The sequence below is a fragment of the Pinus tabuliformis genome, chromosome 3_1, assembly GCF_031772625.1.
Source record: "Pinus tabuliformis cultivar Carrire ecotype Pingquan chromosome 3_1, CPIR1, whole genome shotgun sequence".
In the NCBI taxonomy this organism is placed as follows: Eukaryota; Viridiplantae; Streptophyta; class Pinopsida; order Pinales; family Pinaceae; genus Pinus; species Pinus tabuliformis.
The window spans coordinates 716,669,399-716,686,327 of record NC_142301.1 but is presented as its reverse complement, the minus strand read 5'-3'; the positions used below and the strand labels follow the sequence as shown (position 1 = coordinate 716,686,327).

At 34.0% G+C, this 16,929-nt stretch overlaps 1 pseudogene; it reads left to right on the top strand.

The window, feature by feature from the left end:
• LOC149189265 (GDSL esterase/lipase At1g06990-like) overlaps positions 1 to 6,010 on the top strand; it is a 39,682-nt pseudogene extending 33,672 nt beyond the window's left edge.
• The last annotated feature ends 10,919 nt before the right edge of the window (positions 6,011 to 16,929 follow it).

Below are 16,929 nucleotides of genomic sequence, written 5' to 3'. Positions count from 1 at the left end.
TTCACCAATTCACATCTCACTTTGCAGTCACCATCCACATGTGTCTCATCATAGTGGGATTCACAATCGTTTGTATCATCCATATTACTGTGGGGTCTTTGAGAATTTATATTCTCTTGCTCTGCTTCACATAGAGGCTTCAACTTCTCTCTTAGCAATCTTTGTTGCATCTTCTTCATCCATATGCATGTTTGCATAATAGGTTTCAATTTTGTGGTCTTGACAACCATCATCCACTTTTGAGTGGGGTTCTCCAACCTATGTTTTCTTCTCAGATTCTTTCTCATCTACTCTCATATCTACGACTAACTTCTTTGCTTGTGACATAACCTGCTACTACATGTCACTCCCTTTTGTGCCAAACTCTATTTCCAAAATCTTCCATGCTTCCTTGGAGGTTGTAGCTTTTGCTAAACTTCTCAGTTCCTCGACTATGACCTGAACCTCTCTAACCATGGCAACAATCTCTCCCTTTTCTTTTCGATTTACTTTTTTAGTCTTCTTCGGTCGCGCTTTGCGACCCATGACCGTTGTCATTCCTTTTCTTATAGTTGTTTTGTTGATTGCATGAGGCTGTCTTCCATCCACCCCCAAAAAAACATATAATTTTCAATATGCGCCCCCGTAAGGCAACAATATTCACCCAAAAAATGTCATGCTTGACAAAACACCAAAAAATTCACTAATAAATGAACTTTGGCAAAGCCCTAAATTCTCTTGGCAATAAAACCTTTTTTCCTTAATTCTCTTTCAATTAAAAAATATTCAATTCTTAAAAAAACATTTATACATATAACTTTGCTTTTTTTAATAAAAAAAATTCCAAAAAAAATCTTCCATATATCTTTCGACCCTTAAAAAAAAATTCAAAAAATTATTTAGGTAAGCCGTTTCCCTATGAAAACAAAACACTTTCCTCTCGCACACTTGTCAACTTTGTGCGTCATTGGATTAGAGGTTAGACGATTAGAAGAATTTTAATCAGAAAGTAGTCGGAAAGAATAGTTATTAAACCTAACTCCCTTACATTAAGGTTCAGATGCAGGAACTACGGCTAAGGGGTAACCACCCACTTCCCTCTCCCGCGATGTTGGCTCCATTGCAACTTGTTCTTGTTCTCTTCAGTGTTGCAAGCCCTATGTGAATTCAACTCTTTCAAGGTGGATAAGGGGTAACTACCCTTCCCTCGCCCTAACTTCCCTTCCCTCGGCCTAGCTTTCGGCTCATTGGCACTCTCCACCTCCGCTTCGCATCTGGTTCATTCACACTCTTTAGTTTGCTGGTAGTGATGTGTCATCTACCATGCGCTTTGTCCTCTGCCATGAAACCTGAAGTTCGAATGGAGGGCTCCTTTTCATTCTTTCAGTATCCATTCAACATTTCAGCAACTCGGAGAGACTCAGTACGTTCAATTTTTTAATTCCATATGATTCTTTTTAACCTTCTATCATGGACAGATTCTTGCTTATTGCAGGTATTTAAACACAGACATTAACCTTTAAATTTCGAATAGTGCAGGTTTTTTATGTTCTTTGGTCTAAAACTGTAAGATTTTGGTAATATCTTTACCGTTGTGCATATTTTTAACAAACTTACATTTTTATTATAGCAATGGATCGAAAGTTGCAATGAGACAGAATTGCAGTTTTTTTATAATACTTCGGATAATAAGATAATTAGACAAAGTTGATGATAAAAGAGGACAGAGCCCAGTGAATGGAGATGAAAGATTTTTAGAAATTTCAATGTTATTTTCGGTTTGAGACTTTTCTTATAGTTGATTCTCTCATTGCCATAGCGCTCTTCTTCACTGTGATTTACCACTACAGTTTCACAGTCTGAGGCACATTTGTTTTGTGCAATTCTTCATCGACAGCCCCATAAATCTCCATGCATAAAAAGTTAAAAACCAATACATGAAAACTACATGCCTTTCTGTAGATGGGTACCAGTGATCATTCACGCAATTTTTCCAACGTCTGCGTAAATTCATGTAAACCACCGTTGTTATTTCGGAAGATGGCTGCCACTAGTCCTTCCTGCAATCCTGCCAATAGCTGCGTTGGTCTTCCACTGGCCCATGCAATTCTGCCCAAATCTGCGTGCATCCTCCACTGACACATGCCAGCTGTAACCTTGCAAATTTTTGCTTCCTTCTTCTCCCTGAGTGGACATTGGGTGGATTGAGGGCGAGCGCTATCCACCCGACGGCGTAGTATTTGGCATTCTGTTAGTCTGATACTTCACGCACAGCCTGATTCTTAATGCCTGCTTTTTCAGAAATTTTATGGTTCGTTATTAGCTCTTTAAAATTCACTAGGTGCAGTGGTTGAAGATAGGAAATCACTTTGTGGGAATTAAAGAAATGGTCGTTAACTAAATTAAACGTCAAACCTCAGACCACACCATTTTGCTGATAAGTATTTTATTGTGAATATATAGTACTCTACCCACATTCAGTGTATTAGATTTTAACCCATAAATAATTTCTATCAAACAACTGGCATTATATAAATAAAATTTCATGCGTTAAAACATTACTATATTGCCATTGTATCTGACATTGATTTTTGTGTCTGTAATTATTAAATCTATACAGTTATGCGTACACTCTGAAGCTGGACAAGAAGACGAACGTATATAGCTTTGGAGTCGTTCTGCTTACGCTGATTATGGGCAAAAGGGCAGTGGAAGTATTTGAATGTGAAGAGAGGAGGCCAAACATATGTTATTTGTGGTTTTATTTAGCTTAGAAGAACACTTGTCTCATGTGTCACTAGGTTTTAATTTGAGTGCTTGATATAGTAGTTTGTCATTTCATTCACCCAAATTTAATGCTTTATTATAATAAATCTAAAAAAAGGGGTGACTAAAAAAGGTCCCGCCCGAGTCTAAACTCTAGTTCCAATTTTAGATTCCTATTCAATTTTTGATGGTAACCCAAAGCCTCCATCCTGAGCTGAAGTATGAATTTGTGACTTCCCATCTATTACATATATCTAGAAAAATTATCAGTTCCCTCTAAAAATAATAATATCCATTTTGTCATTTTTACTCCATTTTTTAATGATAAGATATAGTTAATTAATTATAAGGATACCCATAACATGACCTGTGGATTACATCGTAAAAGCTTTAGAGGTCAAGTGTTTTGGGAAAACTTATATTATTACTTCCGTGAAAGTTTGAAGTAGTTAGAAGGCTCTCTTTTTTATGGGATTGTTTGTGTCGAGAGCACCTTCCGAATGTTTTGTATTTTTTTAAAATTAAATATTTATTAATTATATGAAAATTTAGGTGTATAATTAATAGTTAATCTGTATTTTTTTTTATTAAATATTTATTATTTATATGAAAATTTAGGTGTATAATTAATAGGCAATGTGTTTTTTAGGTGTAAAATTAAAATGATATATTTTTATATTTAAATATATAATATTGAAAATTTATTATAGTAATTTTCAAAAAGATTACTACTAAAAAACAGAACAAAGTTACAAAAGGGTATTAAAGGACATATTGAGGCTTTATATACCAATTGGTCTCATACACCAATTTGGTGCCTCCCTACAAGAGTGTACCACCAAATGACATCTGCTCATTTTATTTTGACTCAACATATATTGTTTATATCTAGCAATTCCGCATCTTAGTAGTTTATTTTTCTTTGTAATGGTTATGTGCTCATTTTGATACCAAACACTCAAGTTGTGTTTATAGTGAGAACAATTGACCAACCCTAGAAGTACAACCCCTTTGTTCATAGTTGCAAGTGTGAGGAGCCACTAGGAAGCATTTTGTTTACTAATATTTATCTTCAATGATTCTTTATATGTTAAAATGCTTCTCAATTTATGTGTTAAGGTGTTTCTTTTGCAACATCTGGTGTTAATGCTAATTAAAACACCTTTGGGAAAAAAATCCAAGTCTTGTGACTTTTAAAAAATAAAAAAATCACATATCTCTTTAAGACTTGTGTATGGCATGAATAACATGCTAATTGAATTTTCATATCCTTCGATTGGCGAATGGTGAATTTAACTTATTCCTTCAGCGGAGTTTGTGACCCGCACGTGATGTTAGTTTTCCCTTATGGAAACTAACGGCTCTTTTAACCACCAACCACGACTTTGCAATTTATTAATACTTGTATTTTCTTGTGCTCCAACTCTATTCACGACAATGACGATGGAGGATTAGTTGCTTACAGTGGCAGCTAGCAGACATGGGCTTTTCATGATACGGTGGCAATACAGACCAATAAGGAATTCACAACTCAAATAATCAAAAAATAATAAATTGTGCGGCTCTTGAAGATTGGCGCTGCACTTCTCAGATACACAAAGGCCTGATAAACCTGGTCTCTTTCTCGACTCAGCTATGATACCAAATTTTTGTAAAAGCAGAGGAGACAAACCATAGGTTAACACACAAATCACATGAGTTGGATTTTCTTATTGATGATACAAAACTTGATATTTACAATGAACCCCCTGAAGCATATTTATCTTTTTCCAACTAGTGATTTGCCTAAAATATATTGACATGCAAACACATGCAATCACATACTGGAAGTCATCTATCACTTGACTTGATTCAACGCTCAATCACTCAATCACTCAGTTCACTGACTCTCTATATTTAACCAACTCCACATACAAGAGTAATTACAATTTTTAACACTTAAGAAACTGCTTCCATCACCAGCTATAAGGTGACAGAGATCTACGATGTCAATGTCGTGGCCTGTAATATGCAAGCCAAGCCCTAGAATATGAATCAATTCTTGGTGGTCGCCAGAAAACCCTGGTAGATGATTGGCGCATCCTATCGGAGCACCTCATCAACTTCAAGCACTTCCCCATATCATTGTTCTTCCTCATCTAAACTTTTGTGGCTTTGTGTGTTGAAGTTGGTAGGTATTGTCGGGGTGTTGCACAAGATCCTGACATTGTCATATGGGTAGGATCTGCTATTCGTCAGAGTAGAGAGGCACTACAACTGGCTCCTCCAGCTCATCATCTTTGTTCGTTTGTTTTGCACGTTTCCTGGAGGTGGTGCAAGTCAGCGCACCCCACAGTTTCCTGCAATATTGGTGTTACGGGACTCGACCCTCGATCCTGGCAACAACAATCGGATCAACCTGCTGACTAAATGTGACTTCCCACCTTATGGTAGAGATTTTCCTGGTTGCGTACCTACTGGACGTTTCTCCAATAGAAAGTTCACCTCAGATTTCCTCACCTCAAGTTTTGGTATCAAAGAAACAATACCTACATACCTCAACCCACAACTGACATCCAATGATTTGGTCACTAGAGTTACCTTTGCCTTTCTTTGGCTCTGGCTATGATAATGCCACAAAGAGCAGAAATGTAATACGTTATGATAAACAAATAAATTATCTGAGGGAATACCAGTTGCGATTACGAAGTATTTTAGAAGAAATGGAGGCTTCCATAATTATTAGCGATTCCCCGTACTACATTGGTACAGGAAATCTTGATTTCGGTGTCAGTTATTTCAATTTTAATCCTCGCAACCTTCAGTATAACCATGCCACACAATTCACTATCTCCCATTATGTAGATTATCTCACACAATTCACTATCTCCCAGTATGTAGATTATCTCATCAGCCTTTGGTCTCGCTATTCCAGGAGATTTACAATTTGCGGGCTCGGAAAATGCTAGTGGGGGATCTATACATATTGGGATGTTTACCTTCGGAGAGAACATACGTAGCTTTTGCAGGGAGGCCATGCAATGAAAGAATAAACAAGACATCATACGAGTTCTTTCAGAAGTGGGAACCCACACTTGCTAATTTACAGGCTTCTCTCCATGGATCTATGATAGTCTACTTAGACATTTATACCATTATTATGCGCGTTGTTCAAAATGTGCTTAATTACGGATTTCAATAGGTAACCAGAGGTTGTTGCAGAATTGGGCTCACTGAAGTTGGACAACAATATCACTGGGATTCTCATTTATCTTTCCTTGGATAGGTAGATACTAGAAGAAAATATTGACTGTGTTGTAAAAGCCACCCACACGAGACACTTGGTTGCCCTCATCTGATGGTAGTGACTTGCATTTGGAATGCGCAAAATGAAGGATGAGATATCCAAGGCAATATAAGTTATTGGAAAATATTGACTTCATATAGTTAACCAAATTCTCATGACCTTTCTATGCAAGTTATCACTTGCTCAAAAGTGCACCCAAATAAGCACTGATAAGATCTGCATGCAAATGGTCTTCTCTTCACCTAATGAAGCACTAAATATGGTCCTTATCATCAAACAATTGAAAAGTTTTTTTGAGAACTTTAAAAGACAATGATAATGGAGAATACTTCTTTGCTTATGTTGTTTACTTACATTTTGAGATTCTGATCATGGTGGTTAGCAAGGATCATAATAATCTTAAAAGATTTGATGTTGTGAACCATCCATCAACCTTATCCTTTGAGAGTGATTCTGCAAAGGGTAGTACCATATTCAAATGCTTTTGGCCTCAAACAGTTAATAAAATGACCTCAAAGTCTCATGATGAGATTCCATTTGGAGGAACAATAATAAGGGCCATGCAGGGTGTTTATATGGATAGATTTACTGCAATGCGTACTATGAGAATTTACAAAGATAATCCCCCATATCTCTACTAGATAGACTGACAAGCAATCTCAAGGTTCATTACAAGGTATCTCTATCCTCGAACCCTCGTTTATCATGGTTATGGGTCAACCACGGAAAACCCTTATCATCGAAGTCCATTTGTTAGGCTACACATTGTCACTAACACACTCGGTCACAATAATTACAGGGTATCTCTGTCCTTAAATATTTGATTGTCATAGTTAAGGGTCATCCACAAACCCGTGATTCATTGAGGTACAATTGCTAGGTTGCACATTGTTTGTGTCGTATTTGGCTCTCCAACATTATAGGGTATCTCTATCTTGGTTATGAGTCAGCCACAAACCCTCAGTCATGGGTAAACCATGCAAAACTCTTGTCTTCAACAATGCTTTCTTATCCACAATTCATCTTCAATAAAGGCTTCTCCAGAGGGAACTTCACAAAATGGGGATCATTACTTCCTAAGGGGGGAGGAATGATCCGAATGGAAATTCACCCAATGATTTAAACTGTAGTAATGTAACTAAAGGCTATAATAACTCATTCGTGGTATGATTTGCCCATCATATTTTCCCACCCATGGTATTTAGCCATGGTAATGTAACTAAAAAGAGGTTATCAATAATAAGCTTCCTTTTGTAAGGGGTAGATTTCTCCACCACAATGTAGCTATAACAATGTTCCTTTGTTATAATAAAAAAATTATTTATGTGTTTTTCTCTTCTATATTGGTGTTTAAGTTTATCAGATCTTCTCCCCCCAGCCAAGATATGAATCAAGGAAAACATTAGCGATGTTTTGTCTTATTTGGGTTTTCCACCTAATATTTGGTGTTCCTATGTGATGATGTGTTTGTTGATCTATTTATGTGCTTTATGTTTATATGATTTCACATAATGCTCACAATTTACATAATTTATCTAGAAATGTTTAACTAGTTGTTTATTAACATCGTAAAAGAAAAGTGAAAATATTGTTTGCACAAAATATTAATTCACCACCCCCCCCCGAGCTCAGTATTTCTAAAAATTGGTATTAGAGCCATTTCCTTCAAGGATTAGTTTAGTAGGTAGAAGGAGATATTAGGGATTAAGTACAAGAATAAGATAGTGCAAAGGAATAAGTCAATTCCAGAGAACAATGATAGTGCAAGTGAGGTATCACATGCAGTGGAAGTATTAGAAATCATAGATCAAGGAAAAATATTAGGATAAAAATCTATGTATAATCAATGTATGCTTCTACTTAATTATGCAAATTATCAAGACTGGAAAGAAAAGAAAGTCTATGTTAATATACCTCATATTTGATGTTTTGCACTTAGTATGTAATGGATGCCCTAAAACACCCCCATCAGGTCAAGAACTAGATAAGCATGGTTAGGCATTAAATGCAATCTATTGTAGCACACCTAACTCAGAACTTGAGAAAATTATGCACTATCAACTTGTGAGGGAGGTATGCGGTAATCTATAGGCCCTTCATTCAAGAAGACGAAAAATTGATCAGGTAAACCAATAGGTAATATTGTTCTAAAAAATTCAATGTATCTGAAGAAGAAACCTGTAGCCTATTAGAAGATGAAAGTGACCATGAAACAAATTTCATAATATCAGGTGGAATTATAGATTCAAAAGAAGAAAGGTTATATATCAAATTTAATCTCACAGAGAAATTTGTCTCTACTTTCAAAAGGATTGACATACTCAAGGTTAAGTTGTAGGTATATGAGAACATGGATCATGATGAATCAACTAACACTGCAACAATAACTAAATAACTTAATGAAAGGACAAGACATTGTGAAGGACTTGAAGATGAGATCATAATCTAAAGTCTAATCTAGAAAAGTCAAATAAATGAACTAAGGAGCTACTTGAAGCATTTGAAGAACATGAAAATGGGCTTCAAGAGGTAATTATCGAGTTAAGAACCCAGCTAGAAGAGTCAAGAAAATTTGAAGCAATACACTATTGGCTAAGAGAAAAGAACGGTGATCGTGAGAAATTAAAAAAAGAAGAAGGTAATATTAGTAAGAAGTAATTTAGCAGAAAGAGACAAATAATTGAGATTTCAAAATAGTACCAAGATATTAGACAATCTTCTTAGTAGTCCAATTTATACCTCCATTAAATAAAGCCTTGATGTTCGTGAAGCTATGAAGGAAGAATCTAACTCACAAGCATGCGCAGGTAGTGTCAAAGACAATAAAGTGAATTTCAAAAATCTTGGAAGGCAGTTGAACCAGAAACCAAGAAAAGTGAATTTTAAAAGAAAAGCATTTTCTCCCCAAAACTATTATGGCATAAATGTAGGCATCCAAAGAAGAACAACAATTCATTCTCTCCCTTGATCAATGATATTGAGTGTTTTATCTATCACAACTTTGGATACATTACAACCGATTGTAAAAGTAGATGGTTCAGACCTCAAGCAAATAGTCTCTACGTAAGAAGATCATTGATTCCCACGTATTCAAGTTTCTTTCAAGTCAATTGTTTGAAATTCAAATTATTTGGTCATAAGGCCAAGGTTTGTGATCATATATGAAGAAGAAGTGTTATGAATCTTTTGTCCCTTTCTCTAGTCACATATGGTGATATACATGCAATAAACTTGGACGTGTGTTAAAAGAATGTAGGAGTATGCCAATGAATTCGTTTAGACATTTCAAAAGTATGGGAAGGAAAATGAACAAAAATATTTTTAACAAACACCAAGAATAAGACACCTCCATTAGCAGCCCTCATATGGAAACTAAAAAAAAAAATGAAAGAACAACAAGAGAAGTGTGGTATTACTCTAGGCACACAAGAAGAAGAAAATAATAGGTACATAGACAATGGATTCTTTCACCACATGTCTAGAGATGAGAGAAATTTTATCTCACTAAATAAAGCCAAGGGTAGTAATGTTATTCTTGGTGAAAACACACCAGCGATGGTGCCAATAAAAGTCTGAGTTGATCTTGATGTTAAAAATAGAGAAGAAACTAATGTATTAGTCGTTGAAGAGATTAAGTGAAGCATCCTAAGTCTAGCTCAAATAATTAATAGAGGACATGTCATGATATTTAACTCAAGAGGATGAAAAGTTATAACAAAAGACACTAGAAAAGTTATAGAAAAAGGGATCAGAAATGAAGATAAGGTATATGTGTTAAAGGAAAATCTAGGCAGAAATAAGAGACCGAATTCAATATCCCTCTCTTTTGATTCATAGTAGGGGAAGACAATCCTCACTATAGTTTATTATGCCTGATGCATATTTATAAAAGGACTGCAAAAGTGAATGAGAGGTGCATAGCCTCATGAGAAGCATGTGATAGGAGTATAGGACTGATGAAAATCAGGTCCACGAGGTCAACTTGCTCTTTGAAGAGAGGTGTATGGGATCGGGGGGTGGAGGGGGGGGGGGTATTCATCAAAAGAAGGTTTACATTAGTTTTATTTTTTATGGTTAATTTTGAAGCTTTATGTTCAAAAAATATGGAAACCATGCATATGAATATTATGCATATGGATGAATCTTGATGTTTTGTTAGACCATTGTTTAGTTGTTAAATGATTTATTCCCTTAGGGCATTGGTAGAAGACAAAAATTAAGTCAAGGTGTGGTGATGAAGGGTTGGCACATGTTTAGGGGCAACAACTCATATGCCTCCACTATATCAGTTATTCATTGTTTCCATTATGCTCTTTTGTTGAAATAATAGGAAAGAAATATGTCATTTATTATTTAAGATTGTCTTATTTCAATTGTATCTTTGATGTTTCATACATAAAAGTTGAAATTAGTATAGTCAAGGTTTGAATAGTCTTGTATGAGTTCAATTGGACAAGAGAGAGAGATCACATCTATTCACATCATGTATATAACATTGTACAAAGAATGAAGAGTGTTTATCCTAACAACATGAAAACGATTATGATCCACTAACAATTCTACATTCAACATTTTATATTAGTACATGCACTAGCCACTCACAGATGTGGTTGGAATTCACTTAGGGTTTCTATATTGTTGGTATCGTAAAATAACATCTTATGCCTGAATGGATGGATGATTTTAGGTCTAGGAGGGGCATATTGTACTGGGATAAAGAACAAGACAAGTAGCATGACCTTTGGGGGAGGTAGTTGTATGATGAAACATTCATGTTTATTTGATACATCTCATTCTAGTGTTTTATTCCATGTCATGTAAAGCACGTATGTGTGAAATATTGTAGCCTTATAGTTTCTTATTGTTGAAAAATGGAAGATGGTATAATAGTTCATGTATGCATGGGATGATCATGTCATAATTGTTGATACATTTTTGGTTCTATTATGACTCCGTAATTTTCCTACACTGAGGAATAAAACTACAAACGTAACCAGAAAACCACTTTTAAAGTTGGTATCTAGCCCTTCCAACTTCACAGAGGGATCTCTCTATATGATTTATATTTTTACTTCAAATTTTAGGCTACCTATTTGAATTCGAGATGGGTTTTTCAAAGGTTTTATTGAAAAAGCAGGGAAAATCCATTGGGCATGGAGTGATGAACCTTTGGGTAATCAATCACAAAATGACAGAGAAACTATAATAGGGCAGGATAGGCAAACGTTTGGATCTTTTAGAGTATATGTCAGGTGAATAGGATGAATATTATTTAATTTCAATTAAATATAGAGAATACTGGGATGAATTCTATATATTCTATATTTAACACTAGAAAGAAAACATGAATTTTGCTAACAAGATAGAGGAGAGTATACTTAAGAAAATTTGGCCTTTAATCTTCTTACAACAATAAAGAGGGAAAACATATGGAAACTAAAGAGAGAAACAATTTAACATAAGAAAGAACATCACCAATTATCTGACACAGGAATCCCAGAACAAAATTCTTTGTATTTCTACAAATTGATCACTTTGAGTCCAGTTCACTATTTATATCAATTCATAGCTCTTTTATTTATACAAGTTCCAACAATCCAACATATTCCAACTCTTACTAAGTCTTATTACAACATATTTATAAACTTCCAATTGAACTAACTTCATATTCCAAAAAGTATCTGACTACAAAATATTATCTAACAATTTCTGGAAAAAATATGAACAATAAACTAAAGATGAAAACAATCAGATGAAAACAATCATACAATCATTGGAAAACTGTAGGAAATCTGGGACTGCTAGAAAATATTCAACCTTCAAATCTTGAAATTGGTTCATTAGTGTTGACCTTCTGCCTTGGAATCTGGAAAGGTTGGAAAGGTTGAAGTTTTTTTCACAAAACCTGCTAGCTTCCCTTTCAAACCTGATTAACTTTGCCACCTATATCAACTAGTTGTCCCTTTGACTATTATTTATGAGTAAAAGATCTAAAAGTAATTGCATTTTTGTGTATGTTTTCTCCCTTTAAAACCTGATTAACTTTGCCACCTATATCAACTAGTTGTCCCTTTGACTATTATTTATGAGTAAAAGATCTAAAAGTAATTGCATTTTTGTGTATGTTTTCCACCTAGTTGATCAATAAATTATTTTCGTTTTGGAGTTAAGCCAAACTTATGTGTTGAAATTTTTTCCCATAGTCTTTGCCTTCATCATATTTTAATACTTCATCATTATCCCAAAATATTTTTTTTCCATAGTCTTTGCCTTCATCATATTTTAATACTTCATCATTATCCCAAAATATTTGGGAAGAAAATATTTTTCTTAAATTTGTTAATGAATTTCATAAATAAAATTTCAAAATATTTCTTTGAATGATTTAATAAACCATCCTCTTGTTTTAAAATCCATGTCTCTTTTTTTAAATCCATTTCTTGTTTTCCCTTCTCATGGATTTTAAAAACCATGTCTTGTTTTTCCTTCTGATGGATTTTGAAAATAATGTCTTCGTTTTCCTCCCATGGATTTTAAAAACCATGCCTAGTTTTGCCATGGTTGGGAAATTATTTTTTACTTTCCCCTTTTACTCCTGTAAAATCTTTACATAAGCATTTATCCAAATTTCATTTTCTATGCATTTCTCCTCTTTATACTACCACAAAAAATAAACATTTATTTCTTATCTATAAATTTTTGTTTTTTACTCAACCTCCTTCTACTTTCACCTATAAATTCATTTCATAAATATATAACTTGTAAGTCTCCTTTCACTTTTCATAAATATATAACTTGTAAGTCTCCTTTCACTTTCACCTGTAAATTCGTTTCATAAATATATGACCTATAATTCTCCTTTTACTTTCACCTGCAAATTCATTTCATAAATACATGACTTCTAAGTCTCCTTTCACCTTAGGATCGTTTTACTCAAACTCCTTCATCCATAAACTCATTTCATAAATATATGAAATTTACTTTATCTCTTTTCATAATAATTGGGGGGCGGGTTGAATGTCAAATAGGTAACCCCATAAATATATGAAATTTGCTTTATCTCCCTTCCCGCATCATTTTCATAATAATAGGGTGGGGCGGGTTGAATGTCAAATAAGTAACCCCCTGAAATCCATCAATAACCGTTGATGTAAATATTCACATAATTCTATACGCATTTTACATTAGGGAAATTTAATTTATGAAGTGCAAGGTGGGGTCACAAATTTAGTTTGACTCTTAGATTTTGACTTCATAATTTAATATTATTGGTGATGCATGAAAGTAAATTTCCTTCCAATAATTTAGAGATTGGGTTGCTAAGTTATTTTTAAATTAAGTTTAATATTTTAAACTAAATAATTTTACTATATATTGTAAAATTAAAACTCATTTAAAATAAAAAAATATTAAAAATAATTTTAGACATTTCATATTTTAGAAATGGAAAGGGTTATTGACAACTGACTCATGACTTCTAAATGATGGCCCCTTAGGGACCTTTGTAGAAAAACAATTTAAACTATAAGACCTGGTGGATTTGTAGGCTGAATTTTACCAACAGATTCCCACAAAAAATAACTAGACAGATAGACTCTGATTGACTATATTATAGGACCCTAATAGTGGCTCCAATGGGGATGACATTCTCTCTATGATGTACCAAGAACACCATAGAATAATATCCTAATCCATTGGGATGACCACAAACCTGCAACATGCTATGCTATGAAACAACTGCAACTAAAACCCAACTAGTAATTTGTTCTAATCCTTAAACTGAACCAAATCCATTCTTCAAATTGGAACATGAACTGTACACTGCATACTAAAAACTCTACTGCAAACTTTGAAATAAATCATAAGTTTGAGAACAAATCAACAAAGTCTTAGGCCCTTCTCCTCGTGCTTCAAACTTTGATGATGATTTTCTATACCTGTTGAAATTATATACACTAGGTGATATCTTCTCTCCAATGTAGCCAATCAAGCAAACAAATTGGAACATGAACTGTACACTGCATACTAAAAACTCTACTGCAAACTTTGAAATAAATCATAAGTTTGACAACAAATCAAAAAAGTCTTAGGCCCTTCTCCTCGTGCTTCAAACTTTGATGATGATTGTCTATACCTATTGAAATTATATACACTAGGTGATATCTTCTCTCCAATGTAGCCAATCAAGCAAATGACTACTTGACTGAGTTCTTCACACAGTGACCTTATATACACTAGGTGATATCTTCTCTCCAATCTAGCCAATCAAGCAAATGACTACTTGACTGAATTCTTCTCACAGTGACCTTGAGCATATAAAGTAAGAAAGAGAGTGGAAACTCAAGATTCAACTTATTCTGAAAGCCAACATTGGTAAAGAGTTAAATCTTCCATAAATCCTCCAAAAAACTGGCCATGGGATGATAAAACTCTTCTTTCAATGGCTCAAGAGGTCAACAAAAGAATATTCAAAAACATAATTGGTTACCTTCACCTAATGATCGTTGAGAGGAATATGTTCTAGAGAAATGGGAGAAGTGAGTTCATTAATCTTACCCTCTTCACTTGAGGCAACCAATTCGTCCATAATAATAACATCGATATCCATGGGAATCAAAACAACATGCTCTACCTCATAATTATCCTGAATAATTTCATTGCTGAGAATCTTTGTGCATGTACTTTCAAGAATCTGCTCTTTAGAAATTTATGGATTAAGCTTAAAGGAACAAACTTGCAACATATTATTGCTGAAAATAATGGATGAATCGTGACTTTCTTGATTTCCTATAATAGTAAACTCAAAATTCCGATTTTCAGAATTTTTTTCCTAAATTAAAATCTCAAGAGAAGAAAGGAATGCACAACAACTAGAATGATCATTTAATTTATGAAAATATGAGAAGATTGCTGCAAACTATCATTAGTTTCAAAAAATAGAATATAATTTCCCTCATGTGTTTGATTGCAAAAAGATTGATAAGAGTGTTGTAAATGTTCTTTAAATTCGAAGAGTGGAATATGACTATCATCTGTAAGCTCTTCTTCATTACATCTGGGTTACCTGTTCTCTTGTTCTTCTTAAATGTATAAATGTCATGGAATTTCATCAACAAGTTTTGGAGAAAGTAAGTCATTAAATAGAGGTATGTTTCGTTTTCAATCATGGGAGAAATAACTACTTGCTGAGAATTTTCTTGAGTGTCAAAGAAGCCAACTTATACATATTCTTCATGGTTGAAAGGTCTCTCATGAATAGCCTCTATAATCTCATCATCCATAAATTGATCATATTCATAAAGGCATTCCAAATCCTCAATAAAATTGTCAAAATGTGTGAAACAATCTTTGACCATCAACAAAGAAGGATGATGTTCTTTATATTTCTCATAAAATATTGTATGAATTTGTCTAAGATAATATAAACAATTATTTGGAAAGCTTTCAAACCATGATTGTGCAACTCCATCCAAGGACGCCATCAATATCTTCATAAGACAATCATCATGAAATTTAAATTTAAACTTACATATATGCAAATGAAATATAATCAGATGTGAAGAAACAACATCTCCTTTTTTATCTTTGAATGTAGGTAAATAATTTTGCCAAGCTACATCAGGCATGCGATTTGGAAAACCCGAAACGAAATATGATCCTGATTCATAGGAGCATAACTTTTGGGTGGAGAACTCATCTTATTATCTGGATCCTACTGCTAGTGGAGTGTTTAGATTAGTTTGAAACAATTTGGAGTCGCCAGATGTCTAACCACTGACCACCTTCAACAATTAGGTCTCAAACTTGATAGTCTTTCTTGGGGAAGATGAAACCTTTCTTCCCTAGTATGGTCACCAAAATGTTATCACTCCATAATTTTCCTAGGCTAAGGAAGAAAACTACAAAAGTAACCAAAAAATCACTTTTAAAGTTGGGATCTAACCCTTCTAGATTTAGAGAGTGATCTCTCTATACGATTTATATTTTTTCTTTAGATTTTAGGCTATCTATTTGAGTTTGAGATGGGTTTTTCAAAGGTTTGGTTGAAAGATCCAGGGAAATTCCATTGGGCATGGAGTCATGAACGTTTGGGTAATCAATCACCACACAACAGAGGAACTATAATAGGGAAGGATAGGCAAACTTTTGGATATTTTAGAGTATCTATGGAGTGAATGGGATGAATATGATTTAAGTTCAATTAAATATAGAAAATATTGGGATGAATTCTATATTTAACATAAAAAAGAAAACATGAATATTGCTAACAACCCATAGTAGAGTACACTTTCGACCCTTAATCTTCTTGCAACTATAAAGAGGGAAAACCATATAGAAACCGAAGAAGGAAACAATTTAACATAAGAAAGGACATCACCAATTGTCTAACATGGGAATCCTAGAGCAAAACTCTCTGTATTTCTGCAAATTGATTAATTTGAGTCCAATTCATGGCTTACATCAATGCATAACCCTTTCCTTTATACAAGTTCCAACAATCCAACATATTCCAACCCTCACTAAGTTTTATTACAACATATTTATAGAATTCCTATTGAATTTAGATTCCAAAAGGGAACAGATTACAAAATAATATATAACTACTGGAAAAATGCAGGAAATCTAGAACTACTGGAAAACCTTCAACCTTCGAATCTGGAAATTGGTTCATTAATTTTGACCTTTTGCCTTGGAATCTAGAAAGGTTGAATCTGTTTTCACAAAACCTACTAGCTTCCCTTTCAAACTTGATTAACTCTGCCACATGTATCAACTAGATTTCCCTTTGACTGTTATTTTTGAGTAAAAAACTGAAAATAATTGCATGCCTATGTATGTTTTCCACCTAGTTGATCAATAAATTATTTGCATTCTCGAGTTAAACTAAACTTATGTGC